This window comes from Ranitomeya imitator, chromosome 4 (assembly GCF_032444005.1).
Source record: "Ranitomeya imitator isolate aRanImi1 chromosome 4, aRanImi1.pri, whole genome shotgun sequence".
NCBI lineage: Eukaryota > Metazoa > Chordata > Amphibia > Anura > Dendrobatidae > Ranitomeya > Ranitomeya imitator.
Genome location: NC_091285.1, coordinates 90,633,427 through 90,649,984, shown reverse-complemented (window position 1 = coordinate 90,649,984; position 16,558 = coordinate 90,633,427). Strand labels below are relative to the sequence as shown.

Below are 16,558 nucleotides of genomic sequence, written 5' to 3'. Positions count from 1 at the left end.
TTAGCGTATGTATAAGAATAAGATAAAAAGGTTTTAAGGAACTCTTACTACTGGCAGCAGTGGGATTTAAACCTACAGGTCTGTTGTAAAATGGTTACGTCTCTAAACAATAGGAAAAAACAATGATTCTATCAACTGTCTTTTCCTAAACAGAAACCCACACACTCATGCAAATACAAAATCATTTGAATTAGATCAAAATGTTCTAAAGACCTACTGGCAGCAGTGGGATTTGAACCCACGCCTCTGAAGAGACTGGAGCCTTAATCCAGCGCCTTAGACCGCTCGGCCATGCTACCCTAATATACTACATAAAGAAAGCTTCCTTAGAGTAAGTTTAGTGAATTTTCCTACATTTTAACTTCTTCAAGGTGGAAAATGGATAGGTCTCTAAGCAAAAAGCAATGATTCTATCTACTGTCTTTTGCAAAACAGCAAAGCATGGACTCATACAAATACAAAATAATAAAACACATGCTAATTTTTCTATTAGCAAAATCATAAATATAAGCTAAAAAGTTTCAAAGTAGAAATACACTGGCAGCAGTGGGATTTGAACCCATGCCTCCAAAGAGACTGGAGCCTAAGTCCAGCGCCTTAGACCACTCGGCCATGCTACCTTTAACAGCATGATTTTTACGATTCCTTATCTTAACTGAAAACCGCAAAATTATACAAATACAAAAGATTAAATCACATGTTAATTTGCATGTTAGCAAAATCATAAGAATAAGTACAAAAACATTTCAAGACCGCATAATACTGGCAGCAGTGGGATTAAAGCATATGCTAATTTTGTATGTTAGCATAATTATAAGAATAAGATAACAAGGTTTAACATAGCATAATGTTCTAGAATAGTCTGTTTAATCGCCGCATACTCACAGTTCCCCCGAGGGTCCATAGCTCTATAGGCTTCAGCAGCTCCACCCTCTAAGAACCCCACAAGATGTCGAACTCGCTCCCTTTCCGGGACTTCCATTAATCAACACTGATGCTCAAAGTCCTGGAAGAAGCCCTCAATGTCGCCTGCAGCCTCATTAAAGGGCTTAAAGTCTTTGTGGGACACTCTGGGGAGTTCCCTCATGGTGGGTGCTGAGGTTACAGTCTGTCTGGAGCTTCTAGCTGCTTCCAAAGCGATCTGCTCCAGCAATGCCATCTCCTGAGCTCTGTGAATGGCCTTCCTCTTATCGTCTATGGTGGCCTCTTCTCCCAGAAATGCCAACTCCTCCTCGTACCACACAACCCACTGACTTTTTTGGGTATTTACCTCCGGCTGCAGTCTTTCCTCCATTTGCTGTGAGGATCCTTCCTCAGTGTCATCTTGCAGGCGAACTCCTTCCAAAGCCTCAATTAGCTGCTCCTTGGAGAGTCCTTTAAAACGGACTCCTACTTCATGGGCCTTTGTTTGTAGGTTCATCGCAGTCCAGCTCTTGTACTCTGCGGTGCTGGTTCCCAATGTTGATGGGCCTTTGTCCTCCATTCCTTCTGCTCTGATCCCACTGCTGCCAAACAGTTTGTGACGGGGTGTACAGCAGAGCAGGAAGGGACAACAGGCCGAGGGATGATCCAATGAGATTTATTAAAGCAGGGAGCATACAACATCAAATATCCATAATGTCCTTCAAGTCCACCAGAAGTCCACAATAAGCCCAAGTAAATAAACAGATCTGGAGGTGCTTTCCAGTAATCCCGCACCCGATAAACGAAACAATAGTCCTTCCACGAGTCCAACAGAACAGATTCGGGGGCACCTCCAGATAATCCTTGTGCCAGCTAACAAAGCAATAGTCCACATGAGTCCAAGGGATTCCAAAACAATCTCACGAACGACGAGATATGTCCTCAGCTCAAGTCTCATCCCGTACGCTTCCGCAGTCACAGATGGACGTGGGGTCTTGCCTCAGCTAAGAATCCCCACTCCTGAAGATTCTAGACTGGTCGGCTCCTCTTAGTCTATCTAGTATGTACATATGACTAGCCACCTGCTGTGAGAAAGAATGGCTATTCTTCACTAGTGGTGTTGACAAACCTTAATTACATTATAGCTTAGGGCTGCAAGTATTGGGGGAAGGAGACATATTGTTACAGGTGAACTCCCTGCACAAGAAAATACATAAATTACAGCTAATAGAAACCAGAGAACAGTTACATACATCAAATGGCATATTATTCAAATACAGGACAGGGCAAAAGTACATATCATGACAGACATGTCTCTAAATATTAGGAAAAAAACAATAATTCTATCAACTGTTTTTATCTTAACCAGAAAGAAAACACTTAAGCAAATACAAAAGAAGATTAAAACACATGTAAGTTTGTATGTTAGTAAAATCATAAGAGTAAGTTCAAAACAATTTTCAAGCACATATCATACTGGCAGTAGTGGGATGAAAGCACATGCAAATTTTGTCTGTTTTCATAATTATAAGAATAAGATCAAAAGATTTTCAAGAACTCATACTGCTGAGTCATACTCAGCATGATTAAGTAGGCTTCCTTAGAGTAAGTGAAGTACATTTGACAACATTTAAAATTAGTGCATGTTGGAAAAAGGGCATGTCTCTAAACATTAGGAAAAACCAATGATTCTATCAACGGTCTTTATCTTAACCGAAAACTGAAAAATCATACAAATACAAAAGAAGATTAGATCACATGCTAATTTGCATGTTAGCAAAATCATAAGAATAAGTAGAAAAACATTTCAAGACCTCATAATACTGGCAGCAGTGGGATTAAAGCATATGCTAATTTTGTATGTTAACATAGTTATAAGAATAAGATAAAAAGGTTTTAAGGAACTCTTACTACTGGCAGCAGTGGGATTTGAACCTACAGGTCTGTTGTAAAATGGTTAAGTCTCTAAACAATAGGAAAAACCAATAATTCTATCAACTGTCTTTTCCTAAACAGAAATCCACACACTCATGCAAATACAAAATCATAAGAATTAGATCAAAAGGTTCTGAAGACCTACTGGCAGCAGTGGGATTTGAACCCACGCCTCTGAAGAGACTGGAGCCTTAATCCAGCGCCTTAGACCGCTCGGCCATGCTACCTTTAGCAGCATGATTTTTAAGATTCCTTATCTTAACTGAAAACCACAAAATTATACAAAGACAAAAGATTAAATCACATGTTAATTTGCATGTTAGCAAAATCATAAGAATAAGTACAAAAACATTTCAAGACCGCATAATACTGGCAGCAGTGGGATTAAAGCATATGCTAATTTTGTATATTAGCGTATGTATAAGAATAAGATAAAAAGGTTTTAAGGAACTCTTACTACTGGCAGCAGTGGGATTTAAACCTACAGGTCTGTTGTAAAATGGTTAAGTCTCTAAACAATAGGAAAAAACAATGATTCTATCAACTGTCTTTTCCTAAACAGAAACCCACACACTCATGCAAATACAAAATCATTTGAATTAGATCAAAATGTTCTAAAGACCTACTGGCAGCAGTGGGATTTGAACCCACGCCTCTGAAGAGACTGGAGCCTTAATCCAGCGCCTTAGACCGCTCGGCCATGCTACCCTAATATACTACATAAAGAAAGCTTCCTTAGAGTAAGTTTAGTGAATTTTCCTACATTTTAACTTCTTCAAGGTGGAAAATGGATAGGTCTCTAAGCAAAAAGCAATGATTCTATCTACTGTCTTTTGCAAAACAGCAAAGCATGGACTCATACAAATACAAAATAATAAAACACATGCTAATTTTTCTATTAGCAAAATCATAAATATAAGCTAAAAAGTTTCAAAGTAGAAATACACTGGCAGCAGTGGGATTTGAACCCATGCCTCCAAAGAGACTGGAGCCTAAGTCCAGCGCCTTAGACCACTCGGCCATGCTACCTTTAACAGCATGATTTTTACGATTCCTTATCTTAACTGAAAACCGCAAAATTATACAAATACAAAAGATTAAATCACATGTTAATTTGCATGTTAGCAAAATCATAAGAATAAGTACAAAAACATTTCAAGACCGCATAATACTGGCAGCAGTGGGATTAAAGCATATGCTAATTTTGTATGTTAGCATAATTATAAGAATAAGATAACAAGGTTTAACATAGCATAATGTTCTAGAATAGTCTGTTTAATCGCCGCATACTCACAGTTCCCCCGAGGGTCCATAGCTCTATAGGCTTCAGCAGCTCCACCCTCTAAGAACCCCACAAGATGTCGAACTCGCTCCCTTTCCGGGACTTCCATTAATCAACACTGATGCTCAAAGTCCTGGAAGAAGCCCTCAATGTCGCCTGCAGCCTCATTAAAGGGCTTAAAGTCTTTGTGGGACACTCTGGGGAGTTCCCTCATGGTGGGTGCTGAGGTTACAGTCTGTCTGGAGCTTCTAGCTGCTTCCAAAGCGATCTGCTCCAGCAATGCCATCTCCTGAGCTCTGTGAATGGCCTTCCTCTTATCGTCTATGGTGGCCTCTTCTCCCAGAAATGCCAACTCCTCCTCGTACCACACAACCCACTGACTTTTTTGGGTATTTACCTCCGGCTGCAGTCTTTCCTCCATTTGCTGTGAGGATCCTTCCTCAGTGTCATCTTGCAGGCGAACTCCTTCCAAAGCCTCAATTAGCTGCTCCTTGGAGAGTCCTTTAAAATGGACTCCTACTTCATGGGCCTTTGTTTGTAGGTTCATCGCAGTCCAGCTCTTGTACTCTGCGGTGCTGGTTCCCAATGTTGATGGGCCTTTGTCCTCCATTCCTTCTGCTCTGATCCCACTGCTGCCAACCAGTTTGTGACGGGGTGTACAGCAGAGCAGGAAGGGACAACAGGCCGAGGGATGATCCAATGAGATTTATTAAAGCAGGGAGCATACAACATCAAATATCCATAATGTCCTTCAAGTCCACCAGAAGTCCACAATAAGCCCAAGTAAATAAACAGATCTGGAGGTGCTTTCCAGTAATCCCGCACCCGATAAACGAAACAATAGTCCTTCCACGAGTCCAACAGAACAGATTCGGGGGCACCTCCAGATAATCCTTGTGCCAGCTAACAAAGCAATAGTCCACATGAGTCCAAGGGATCCCAAAACAATCTCACGAACGACGAGATATGTCCTCAGCTCAAGTCTCATCCCGTACGCTTCCGCAGTCACAGATGGACGTGGGGTCTTGCCTCAGCTAAGAATCCCCACTCCTTCCCCTTTAAGGATCAACTCACATCTGATCTCAAAAATAAGAATGGATTATCTGAGCTCCTGGGATCCGCCCATGAAGGGGGGTAGGGGTCACACCTTCTATTCAATGGTTGGGTCCACCTGAAGATTCTAGACTGGTCGGCTCCTCTTAGTCTATCTAGTATGTACATATGACTAGCCACCTGCTGTGAGAAAGAATGGCTATTCTTCACTAGTGGTGTTGACAAACCTTAATTACATTATAGCTTAGGGCTGCAAGTATTGGGGGAAGGAGACATATTGTTACAGGTGAACTCCCTGCACAAGAAAATACATAAATTACAGCTAATAGAAACCAGAGAACAGTTACATACATCAAATGGCATATTATTCAAATACAGGACAGGGCAAAAGTACATATCATGACAGACATGTCTCTAAATATTAGGAAAAAAACAATAATTCTATCAACTGTTTTTATCTTAACCAGAAAGAAAACACTTAAGCAAATACAAAAGAAGATTAAAACACATGTAAGTTTGTATGTTAGTAAAATCATAAGAGTAAGTTCAAAACAATTTTCAAGCACATATCATACTGGCAGCAGTGGGATGAAAGCACATGCAAATTTTGTCTGTTTTCATAATTATAAGAATAAGATCAAAAGATTTTCAAGAACTCATACTGCTGAGTCATACTCAGCATGATTAAGTAGGCTTCCTTAGAGTAAGTGAAGTACATTTGACAACATTTAAAATTAGTGCATGTTGGAAAAAGGGCATGTCTCTAAACATTAGGAAAAACCAATGATTCTATCAACGGTCTTTATCTTAACCGAACACCGAAAAATCATACAAATACAAAAGAAGATTAGATCACATGCTAATTTGCATGTTAGCAAAATCATAAGAATAAGTACAAAAACATTTCAAGACCTCATAATACTGGCAGCAGTGGGATTAAAGCATATGCTAATTTTGTATGTTAGCATAGTTATAAGAATAAGATAAAAAGGTTTTAAGGAACTCTTACTACTGGCAGCAGTGGGATTTGAACCTACAGGTCTGTTGTAAAATGGTTAAGTCTCTAAACAATAGGAAAAACCAATGATTCTATCAACTGTCTTTTCCTAAACAGAAACCCACACACTCATGCAAATACAAAATCATTTGAATTAGATCAAAATGTTCTAAAGACCTACTGGCAGCAGTGGGATTTGAACCCACGCCTCTGAAGAGACTGGAGCCTTAATCCAGCGCCTTAGACCGCTCGGCCATGCTACCCTAATATACTGCATAAAGAAAGCTTCCTTAGAGTAAGTTTAGTGAATTTTCCTACATGTTAACTTCTTCAAGGTGGAAAATGGATAGGTCTCTAAGCAAAAAGCAATGATTCTATCTACTGTCTTTTGCAAAACAGCAAAGCATGGACTCATACAAATACAAAATAATAAAACACATGCTAATTTTTCTATTAGCAAAATCATAAATATAAGCTAAAAAGTTTCAAAGTAGAAATACACTGGCAGCAGTGGGATTTGAACCCATGCCTCCAAAGAGACTGGAGCCTAAGTCCAGCGCCTTAGACCACTCGGCCATGCTACCTTTAACAGCATGATTTTTACGATTCCTTATCTTAACTGAAAACCGCAAAATTATACAAATACAAAAGATTAAATCACATGTTAATTTGCATGTTAGCAAAATCATAAGAATAAGTACAAAAACATTTCAAGACCGCATAATACTGGCAGCAGTGGGATTAAAGCATATGCTAATTTTGTATGTTAGCATAATTATAAGAATAAGATAACAAGGTTTAACATAGCATAATGTTCTAGAATAGTCTGTTTAATCGCCGCATACTCACAGTTCCCCCGAGGGTCCATAGCTCTATAGGCTTCAGCAGCTCCACCCTCTAAGAACCCCACAAGATGTCGAACTCGCTCCCTTTCCGGGACTTCCATTAATCAACACTGATGCTCAAAGTCCTGGAAGAAGCCCTCAATGTCGCCTGCAGCCTCATTAAAGGGCTTAAAGTCTCTGTGGGACACTCTGGGGAGTTCCCTCATGGTGGGTGCTGAGGTTACAGTCTGTCTGGAGCTTCTAGCTGCTTCCAAAGCGATCTGCTCCAGCAATGCCATCTCCTGAGCTCTGTGAATGGCCTTCCTCTTATCGTCTATGGTGGCCTCTTCTCCCAGAAATGCCAACTCCTCCTCGTACCACACAACCCACTGACTTTTTTGGGTATTTACCTCCGGCTGCAGTCTTTCCTCCATTTGCTGTGAGGATCCTTCCTCAGTGTCATCTTGCAGGCGAACTCCTTCCAAAGCCTCAATTAGCTGCTCCTTGGAGAGTCCTTTAAAATGGACTCCTACTTCATGGGCCTTTGTTTGTAGGTTCATCGCAGTCCAGCTCTTGTACTCTGCGGTGCTGGTTCCCAATGTTGATGGGCCTTTGTCCTCCATTCCTTCTGCTCTGATCCCACTGCTGCCAACCAGTTTGTGACGGGGTGTACAGCAGAGCAGGAAGGGACAACAGGCCGAGGGATGATCCAATGAGATTTATTAAAGCAGGGAGCATACAACATCAAATATCCATAATGTCCTTCAAGTCCACCAGAAGTCCACAATAAGCCCAAGTAAATAAACAGATCTGGAGGTGCTTTCCAGTAATCCCGCACCCGATAAACGAAACAATAGTCCTTCCACGAGTCCAACAGAACAGATTCGGGGGCACCTCCAGATAATCCTTGTGCCAGCTAACAAAGCAATAGTCCACATGAGTCCAAGGGATCCCAAAACAATCTCACGAACGACGAGATATGTCCTCAGCTCAAGTCTCATCCCGTACGCTTCCGCAGTCACAGATGGACGTGGGGTCTTGCCTCAGCTAAGAATCCCCACTCCTTCCCCTTTAAGGATCAACTCACATCTGATCTCAAAAATAAGAATGGATTATCTGAGCTCCTGGGATCCGCCCATGAAGGGGGGTAGGGGTCACACCTTCTATTCAATGGTTGGGTCCACCTGAAGATTCTAGACTGGTCGGCTCCTCTTAGTCTATCTAGTATGTACATATGACTAGCCACCTGCTGTGAGAAAGAATGGCTATTCTTCACTAGTGGTGTTGACAAACCTTAATTACATTATAGCTTAGGGCTGCAAGTATTGGGGGAAGGAGACATATTGTTACAGGTGAACTCCCTGCACAAGAAAATACATAAATTACAGCTAATAGAAACCAGAGAACAGTTACATACATCAAATGGCATATTATTCAAATACAGGACAGGGCAAAAGTACATATCATGACAGACATGTCTCTAAATATTAGGAAAAAAACAATAATTCTATCAACTGTTTTTATCTTAACCAGAAAGAAAACACTTAAGCAAATACAAAAGAAGATTAAAACACATGTAAGTTTGTATGTTAGTAAAATCATAAGAGTAAGTTCAAAACAATTTTCAAGCACATATCATACTGGCAGCAGTGGGATGAAAGCACATGCAAATTTTGTCTGTTTTCATAATTATAAGAATAAGATCAAAAGATTTTCAAGAACTCATACTGCTGAGTCATACTCAGCATGATTAAGTAGGCTTCCTTAGAGTAAGTGAAGTACATTTGACAACATTTAAAATTAGTGCATGTTGGAAAAAGGGCATGTCTCTAAACATTAGGAAAAACCAATGATTCTATCAACGGTCTTTATCTTAACCGAACACCGAAAAATCATACAAATACAAAAGAAGATTAGATCACATGCTAATTTGCATGTTAGCAAAATCATAAGAATAAGTACAAAAACATTTCAAGACCTCATAATACTGGCAGCAGTGGGATTAAAGCATATGCTAATTTTGTATGTTAGCATAGTTATAAGAATAAGATAAAAAGGTTTTAAGGAACTCTTACTACTGGCAGCAGTGGGATTTGAACCTACAGGTCTGTTGTAAAATGGTTAAGTCTCTAAACAATAGGAAAAACCAATGATTCTATCAACTGTCTTTTCCTAAACAGAAACCCACACACTCATGCAAATACAAAATCATTTGAATTAGATCAAAATGTTCTAAAGACCTACTGGCAGCAGTGGGATTTGAACCCACGCCTCTGAAGAGACTGGAGCCTTAATCCAGCGCCTTAGACCGCTCGGCCATGCTACCCTAATATACTACATAATGAAAGCTTCCTTAGAGTAAGTTTAGTGAATTTTCCTACATTTTAACTTCTTCAAGGTGGAAAATGGATAGGTCTCTAAGCAAAAAGCAATGATTCTATCTACTGTCTTTTGCAAAACAGCAAAGCATGGACTCATACAAATACAAAATAATAAAACACATGCTAATTTTTCTATTAGCAAAATCATAAATATAAGCTAAAAAGTTTCAAAGTAGAAATACACTGGCAGCAGTGGGATTTGAACCCATGCCTCCAAAGAGACTGGAGCCTAAGTCCAGCGCCTTAGACCACTCGGCCATGCTACCTTTAACAGCATGATTTTTACGATTCCTTATCTTAACTGAAAACCGCAAAATTATACAAATACAAAAGATTAAATCACATGTTAATTTGCATGTTAGCAAAATCATAAGAATAAGTACAAAAACATTTCAAGACCGCATAATACTGGCAGCAGTGGGATTAAAGCATATGCTAATTTTGTATGTTAGCATAATTATAAGAATAAGATAACAAGGTTTAACATAGCATAATGTTCTAGAATAGTCTGTTTAATCGCCGCATACTCACAGTTCCCCCGAGGGTCCATAGCTCTATAGGCTTCAGCAGCTCCACCCTCTAAGAACCCCACAAGATGTCGAACTCGCTCCCTTTCCGGGACTTCCATTAATCAACACTGATGCTCAAAGTCCTGGAAGAAGCCCTCAATGTCGCCTGCAGCCTCATTAAAGGGCTTAAAGTCTTTGTGGGACACTCTGGGGAGTTCCCTCATGGTGGGTGCTGAGGTTACAGTCTGTCTGGAGCTTCTAGCTGCTTCCAAAGCGATCTGCTCCAGCAATGCCATCTCCTGAGCTCTGTGAATGGCCTTCCTCTTATCGTCTATGGTGGCCTCTTCTCCCAGAAATGCCAACTCCTCCTCGTACCACACAACCCACTGACTTTTTTGGGTATTTACCTCCGGCTGCAGTCTTTCCTCCATTTGCTGTGAGGATCCTTCCTCAGTGTCATCTTGCAGGCGAACTCCTTCCAAAGCCTCAATTAGCTGCTCCTTGGAGAGTCCTTTAAAATGGACTCCTACTTCATGGGCCTTTGTTTGTAGGTTCATCGCAGTCCAGCTCTTGTACTCTGCGGTGCTGGTTCCCAATGTTGATGGGCCTTTGTCCTCCATTCCTTCTGCTCTGATCCCACTGCTGCCAACCAGTTTGTGACGGGGTGTACAGCAGAGCAGGAAGGGACAACAGGCCGAGGGATGATCCAATGAGATTTATTAAAGCAGGGAGCATACAACATCAAATATCCATAATGTCCTTCAAGTCCACCAGAAGTCCACAATAAGCCCAAGTAAATAAACAGATCTGGAGGTGCTTTCCAGTAATCCCGCACCCGATAAACGAAACAATAGTCCTTCCACGAGTCCAACAGAACAGATTCGGGGGCACCTCCAGATAATCCTTGTGCCAGCTAACAAAGCAATAGTCCACATGAGTCCAAGGGATCCCAAAACAATCTCACGAACGACGAGATATGTCCTCAGCTCAAGTCTCATCCCGTACGCTTCCGCAGTCACAGATGGACGTGGGGTCTTGCCTCAGCTAAGAATCCCCACTCCTTCCCCTTTAAGGATCAACTCACATCTGATCTCAAAAATAAGAATGGATTATCTGAGCTCCTGGGATCCGCCCATGAAGGGGGGTAGGGGTCACACCTTCTATTCAATGGTTGGGTCCACCTGAAGATTCTAGACTGGTCGGCTCCTCTTAGTCTATCTAGTATGTACATATGACTAGCCACCTGCTGTGAGAAAGAATGGCTATTCTTCACTAGTGGTGTTGACAAACCTTAATTACATTATAGCTTAGGGCTGCAAGTATTGGGGGAAGGAGACATATTGTTACAGGTGAACTCCCTGCACAAGAAAATACATAAATTACAGCTAATAGAAACCAGAGAACAGTTACATACATCAAATGGCATATTATTCAAATACAGGACAGGGCAAAAGTACATATCATGACAGACATGTCTCTAAATATTAGGAAAAAAACAATAATTCTATCAACTGTTTTTATCTTAACCAGAAAGAAAACACTTAAGCAAATACAAAAGAAGATTAAAACACATGTAAGTTTGTATGTTAGTAAAATCATAAGAGTAAGTTCAAAACAATTTTCAAGCACATATCATACTGGCAGCAGTGGGATGAAAGCACATGCAAATTTTGTCTGTTTTCATAATTATAAGAATAAGATCAAAAGATTTTCAAGAACTCATACTGCTGAGTCATACTCAGCATGATTAAGTAGGCTTCCTTAGAGTAAGTGAAGTACATTTGACAACATTTAAAATTAGTGCATGTTGGAAAAAGGGCATGTCTCTAAACATTAGGAAAAACCAATGATTCTATCAACGGTCTTTATCTTAACCGAAAACCGAAAAATCATACAAATACAAAAGAAGATTAGATCACATGCTAATTTGCATGTTAGCAAAATCATAAGAATAAGTACAAAAACATTTCAAGACCTCATAATACTGGCAGCAGTGGGATTAAAGCATATGCTAATTTTGTATGTTAGCATAGTTATAAGAATAAGATAAAAAGGTTTTAAGGAACTCTTACTACTGGCAGCAGTGGGATTTGAACCTACAGGTCTGTTGTAAAATGGTTAAGTCTCTAAACAATAGGAAAAACCAATGATTCTATCAACTGTCTTTTCCTAAACAGAAATCCACACACTCATGCAAATACAAAATCATAAGAATTAGATCAAAAGGTTCTGAAGACCTACTGGCAGCAGTGGGATTTGAACCCACGCCTCTGAAGAGACTGGAGCCTTAATCCAGCGCCTTAGACCGCTCGGCCATGCTACCTTTAGCAGCATGACTTTTAAGATTCCTTATCTTAACTGAAAACCACAAAATTATACAAATACAAAAGATTAAATCACATGTTAATTTGCATGTTAGCAAAATCATAAGAATAAGTACAAAAACATTTCAAGACCGCATAATACTGGCAGCAGTGGGATTAAAGCATATGCTAATTTTGTATATTAGCGTATGTATAAGAATAAGATAAAAAGGTTTTAAGGAACTCTTACTACTGGCAGCAGTGGGATTTAAACCTACAGGTCTGTTGTAAAATGGTTAAGTCTCTAAACAATAGGAAAAAACAATGATTCTATCAACTGTCTTTTCCTAAACAGAAACCCACACACTCATGCAAATACAAAATCATTTGAATTAGATCAAAATGTTCTGAAGACCTACTGGCAGCAGTGGGATTTGAACCCACGCCTCTGAAGAGACTGGAGCCTTAATCCAGCGCCTTAGACCGCTCGGCCATGCTACCCTAATATACTACATAAAGAAAGCTTCCTTAGAGTAAGTTTAGTGAATTTTCCTACATTTTAACTTCTTCAAGGTGGAAAATGGATAGGTCTCTAAGCAAAAAGCAATGATTCTATCTACTGTCTTTTGCAAAACAGCAAAGCATGGACTCATACAAATACAAAATAATAAAACACATGCTAATTTTTCTATTAGCAAAATCATAAATATAAGCTAAAAAGTTTCAAAGTAGAAATACACTGGCATTTGAACCCATGCCTCCAAAGAGACAGGAGCCTAAGTCCAGCGCCTTAGACCACTCGGCCATGCTACCTTTAACAGCATGATTTTTACGATTCCTTATCTTAACTGAAAACCGCAAAATTATACAAATACAAAAGATTAAATCACATGTTAATTTGCATGTTAGCAAAATCATAAGAATAAGTACAAAAACATTTCAAGACCGCATAATACTGGCAGCAGTGGGATTAAAGCATATGCTAATTTTGTATGTTAGCATAATTATAAGAATAAGATAACAAGGTTTAACATAGCATAATGTTCTAGAATAGTCTGTTTAATCGCCGCATACTCACAGTTCCCCCGAGGGTCCATAGCTCTATAGGCTTCAGCAGCTCCACCCTCTAAGAACCCCACAAGATGTCGAACTCGCTCCCTTTCCGGGACTTCCATTAATCAACACTGATGCTCAAAGTCCTGGAAGAAGCCCTCAATGTCGCCTGCAGCCTCATTAAAGGGCTTAAAGTCTTTGTGGGACACTCTGGGGAGTTCCCTCATGGTGGGTGCTGAGGTTACAGTCTGTCTGGAGCTTCTAGCTGCTTCCAAAGCGATCTGCTCCAGCAATGCCATCTCCTGAGCTCTGTGAATGGCCTTCCTCTTATCGTCTATGGTGGCCTCTTCTCCCAGAAATGCCAACTCCTCCTCGTACCACACAACCCACTGACTTTTTTGGGTATTTACCTCCGGCTGCAGTCTTTCCTCCATTTGCTGTGAGGATCCTTCCTCAGTGTCATCTTGCAGGCGAACTCCTTCCAAAGCCTCAATTAGCTGCTCCTTGGAGAGTCCTTTAAAATGGACTCCTACTTCATGGGCCTTTGTTTGTAGGTTCATCGCAGTCCAGCTCTTGTACTCTGCGGTGCTGGTTCCCAATGTTGATGGGCCTTTGTCCTCCATTCCTTCTGCTCTGATCCCACTGCTGCCAACCAGTTTGTGACGGGGTGTACAGCAGAGCAGGAAGGGACAACAGGCCGAGGGATGATCCAATGAGATTTATTAAAGCAGGGAGCATACAACATCAAATATCCATAATGTCCTTCAAGTCCACCAGAAGTCCACAATAAGCCCAAGTAAATAAACAGATCTGGAGGTGCTTTCCAGTAATCCCGCACCCGATAAACGAAACAATAGTCCTTCCACGAGTCCAACAGAACAGATTCGGGGGCACCTCCAGATAATCCTTGTGCCAGCTAACAAAGCAATAGTCCACATGAGTCCAAGGGATCCCAAAACAATCTCACGAACGACGAGATATGTCCTCAGCTCAAGTCTCATCCCGTACGCTTCCGCAGTCACAGATGGACGTGGGGTCTTGCCTCAGCTAAGAATCCCCACTCCTTCCCCTTTAAGGATCAACTCACATCTGATCTCAAAAATAAGAATGGATTATCTGAGCTCCTGGGATCCGCCCATGAAGGGGGGTAGGGGTCACACCTTCTATTCAATGGTTGGGTCCACCTGAAGATTCTAGACTGGTCGGCTCCTCTTAGTCTATCTAGTATGTACATATGACTAGCCACCTGCTGTGAGAAAGAATGGCTATTCTTCACTAGTGGTGTTGACAAACCTTAATTACATTATAGCTTAGGGCTGCAAGTATTGGGGGAAGGAGACATATTGTTACAGGTGAACTCCCTGCACAAGAAAATACATAAATTACAGCTAATAGAAACCAGAGAACAGTTACATACATCAAATGGCATATTATTCAAATACAGGACAGGGCAAAAGTACATATCATGACAGACATGTCTCTAAATATTAGGAAAAAAACAATAATTCTATCAACTGTTTTTATCTTAACCAGAAAGAAAACACTTAAGCAAATACAAAAGAAGATTAAAACACATGTAAGTTTGTATGTTAGTAAAATCAAAAGAGTAAGTTCAAAACAATTTTCAAGCACATATCATACTGGCAGCAGTGGGATGAAAGCACATGCAAATTTTGTCTGTTTTCATAATTATAAGAATAAGATCAAAAGATTTTCAAGAACTCATACTGCTGAGTCATACTCAGCATGATTAAGTAGGCTTCCTTAGAGTAAGTGAAGTACATTTGACAACATTTAAAATTAGTGCATGTTGGAAAAAGGGCATGTCTCTAAACATTAGGAAAAACCAATGATTCTATCAACGGTCTTTATCTTAACCGAAAACCGAAAAATCATACAAATACAAAAGAAGATTAGATCACATGCTAATTTGCATGTTAGCAAAATCATAAGAATAAGTACAAAAACATTTCAAGACCTCATAATACTGGCAGCAGTGGGATTAAAGCATATGCTAATTTTGTATGTTAGCATAGTTATAAGAATAAGATAAAAAGGTTTTAAGGAACTCTTACTACTGGCAGCAGTGGGATTTGAACCTACAGGTCTGTTGTAAAATGGTTAAGTCTCTAAACAATAGGAAAAACCAATGATTCTATCAACTGTCTTTTCCTAAACAGAAATCCACACACTCATGCAAATACAAAATCATAAGAATTAGATCAAAAGGTTCTGAAGACCTACTGGCAGCAGTGGGATTTGAACCCACGCCTCTGAAGAGACTGGAGCCTTAATCCAGCGCCTTAGACCGCTCGGCCATGCTACCTTTAGCAGCATGACTTTTAAGATTCCTTATCTTAACTGAAAACCACAAAATTATACAAATACAAAAGATTAAATCACATGTTAATTTGCATGTTAGCAAAATCATAAGAATAAGTACAAAAACATTTCAAGACCGCATAATACTGGCAGCATTGGGATTAAAGCATATGCTAATTTTGTATATTAGCGTATGTATAAGAATAAGATAAAAAGGTTTTAAGGAACTCTTACTACTGGCAGCAGTGGGATTTAAACCTACAGGTCTGTTGTAAAATGGTTAAGTCTCTAAACAATAGGAAAAAACAATGATTCTATCAACTGTCTTTTCCTAAACAGAAACCCACACACTCATGCAAATACAAAATCATTTGAATTAGATCAAAATGTTCTGAAGACCTACTGGCAGCAGTGGGATTTGAACCCACGCCTCTGAAGAGACTGGAGCCTTAATCCAGCGCCTTAGACCGCTCGGCCATGCTACCCTAATATACTACATAAAGAAAGCTTCCTTAGAGTAAGTTTAGTGAATTTTCCTACATTTTAACTTCTTCAAGGTGGAAAATGGATAGGTCTCTAAGCAAAAAGCAATGATTCTATCTACTGTCTTTTGCAAAACAGCAAAGCATGGACTCATACAAATACAAAATAATAAAACACATGCTAATTTTTCTATTAGCAAAATCATAAATATAAGCTAAAAAGTTTCAAAGTAGAAATACACTGGCATTTGAACCCATGCCTCCAAAGAGACAGGAGCCTAAGTCCAGCGCCTTAGACCACTCGGCCATGCTACCTTTAACAGCATGATTTTTACGATTCCTTATCTTAACTGAAAACCGCAAAATTATACAAATACAAAAGATTAAATCACATGTTAATTTGCATGTTAGCAAAATCATAAGAATAAGTACAAAAACATTTCAAGACCGCATAATACTGGCAGCAGTGGGATTAAAGCATATGCTAATTTTGTATGTTAGCATAATTATAAGA

General features: G+C 39.9%; 13 non-coding genes across 13 annotated transcripts; all 13 read right to left on the bottom strand.

Annotated features, from left to right (window-relative positions):
- Positions 1-217: 217 nt before the first annotated feature.
- Positions 218-299, bottom strand: TRNAL-AAG (transfer RNA leucine (anticodon AAG)). The gene has a single exon. It is a non-coding gene; the product is annotated as a tRNA-Leu (tRNA).
- A 239-nt stretch (positions 300-538) lies between these two features.
- Positions 539-620, bottom strand: TRNAL-UAG (transfer RNA leucine (anticodon UAG)). Its single transcript has one exon. It is a non-coding gene; the product is annotated as a tRNA-Leu (tRNA).
- A 2,363-nt stretch (positions 621-2,983) lies between these two features.
- Positions 2,984-3,065, bottom strand: TRNAL-AAG (transfer RNA leucine (anticodon AAG)). The gene has a single exon. It is a non-coding gene; the product is annotated as a tRNA-Leu (tRNA).
- A 399-nt stretch (positions 3,066-3,464) lies between these two features.
- Positions 3,465-3,546, bottom strand: TRNAL-AAG (transfer RNA leucine (anticodon AAG)). Its single transcript has one exon. It is a non-coding gene; the product is annotated as a tRNA-Leu (tRNA).
- A 239-nt stretch (positions 3,547-3,785) lies between these two features.
- On the bottom strand, positions 3,786-3,867 carry TRNAL-UAG (transfer RNA leucine (anticodon UAG)). Its single transcript has one exon. It is a non-coding gene; the product is annotated as a tRNA-Leu (tRNA).
- Positions 3,868-6,351: 2,484 nt separating this feature from the next.
- On the bottom strand, positions 6,352-6,433 carry TRNAL-AAG (transfer RNA leucine (anticodon AAG)). Its single transcript has one exon. It is a non-coding gene; the product is annotated as a tRNA-Leu (tRNA).
- Positions 6,434-6,672: 239 nt separating this feature from the next.
- Positions 6,673-6,754, bottom strand: TRNAL-UAG (transfer RNA leucine (anticodon UAG)). Its single transcript has one exon. It is a non-coding gene; the product is annotated as a tRNA-Leu (tRNA).
- Positions 6,755-9,238: 2,484 nt separating this feature from the next.
- TRNAL-AAG (transfer RNA leucine (anticodon AAG)) lies at positions 9,239-9,320 on the bottom strand. Its single transcript has one exon. It is a non-coding gene; the product is annotated as a tRNA-Leu (tRNA).
- Positions 9,321-9,559: 239 nt separating this feature from the next.
- On the bottom strand, positions 9,560-9,641 carry TRNAL-UAG (transfer RNA leucine (anticodon UAG)). The gene has a single exon. It is a non-coding gene; the product is annotated as a tRNA-Leu (tRNA).
- Positions 9,642-12,125: 2,484 nt separating this feature from the next.
- On the bottom strand, positions 12,126-12,207 carry TRNAL-AAG (transfer RNA leucine (anticodon AAG)). Its single transcript has one exon. It is a non-coding gene; the product is annotated as a tRNA-Leu (tRNA).
- Positions 12,208-12,606: 399 nt separating this feature from the next.
- TRNAL-AAG (transfer RNA leucine (anticodon AAG)) lies at positions 12,607-12,688 on the bottom strand. Its single transcript has one exon. It is a non-coding gene; the product is annotated as a tRNA-Leu (tRNA).
- Positions 12,689-15,484: 2,796 nt separating this feature from the next.
- TRNAL-AAG (transfer RNA leucine (anticodon AAG)) lies at positions 15,485-15,566 on the bottom strand. Its single transcript has one exon. It is a non-coding gene; the product is annotated as a tRNA-Leu (tRNA).
- A 399-nt stretch (positions 15,567-15,965) lies between these two features.
- Positions 15,966-16,047, bottom strand: TRNAL-AAG (transfer RNA leucine (anticodon AAG)). Its single transcript has one exon. It is a non-coding gene; the product is annotated as a tRNA-Leu (tRNA).
- Between the last annotated feature and the right edge of the window lie 511 nt (positions 16,048-16,558).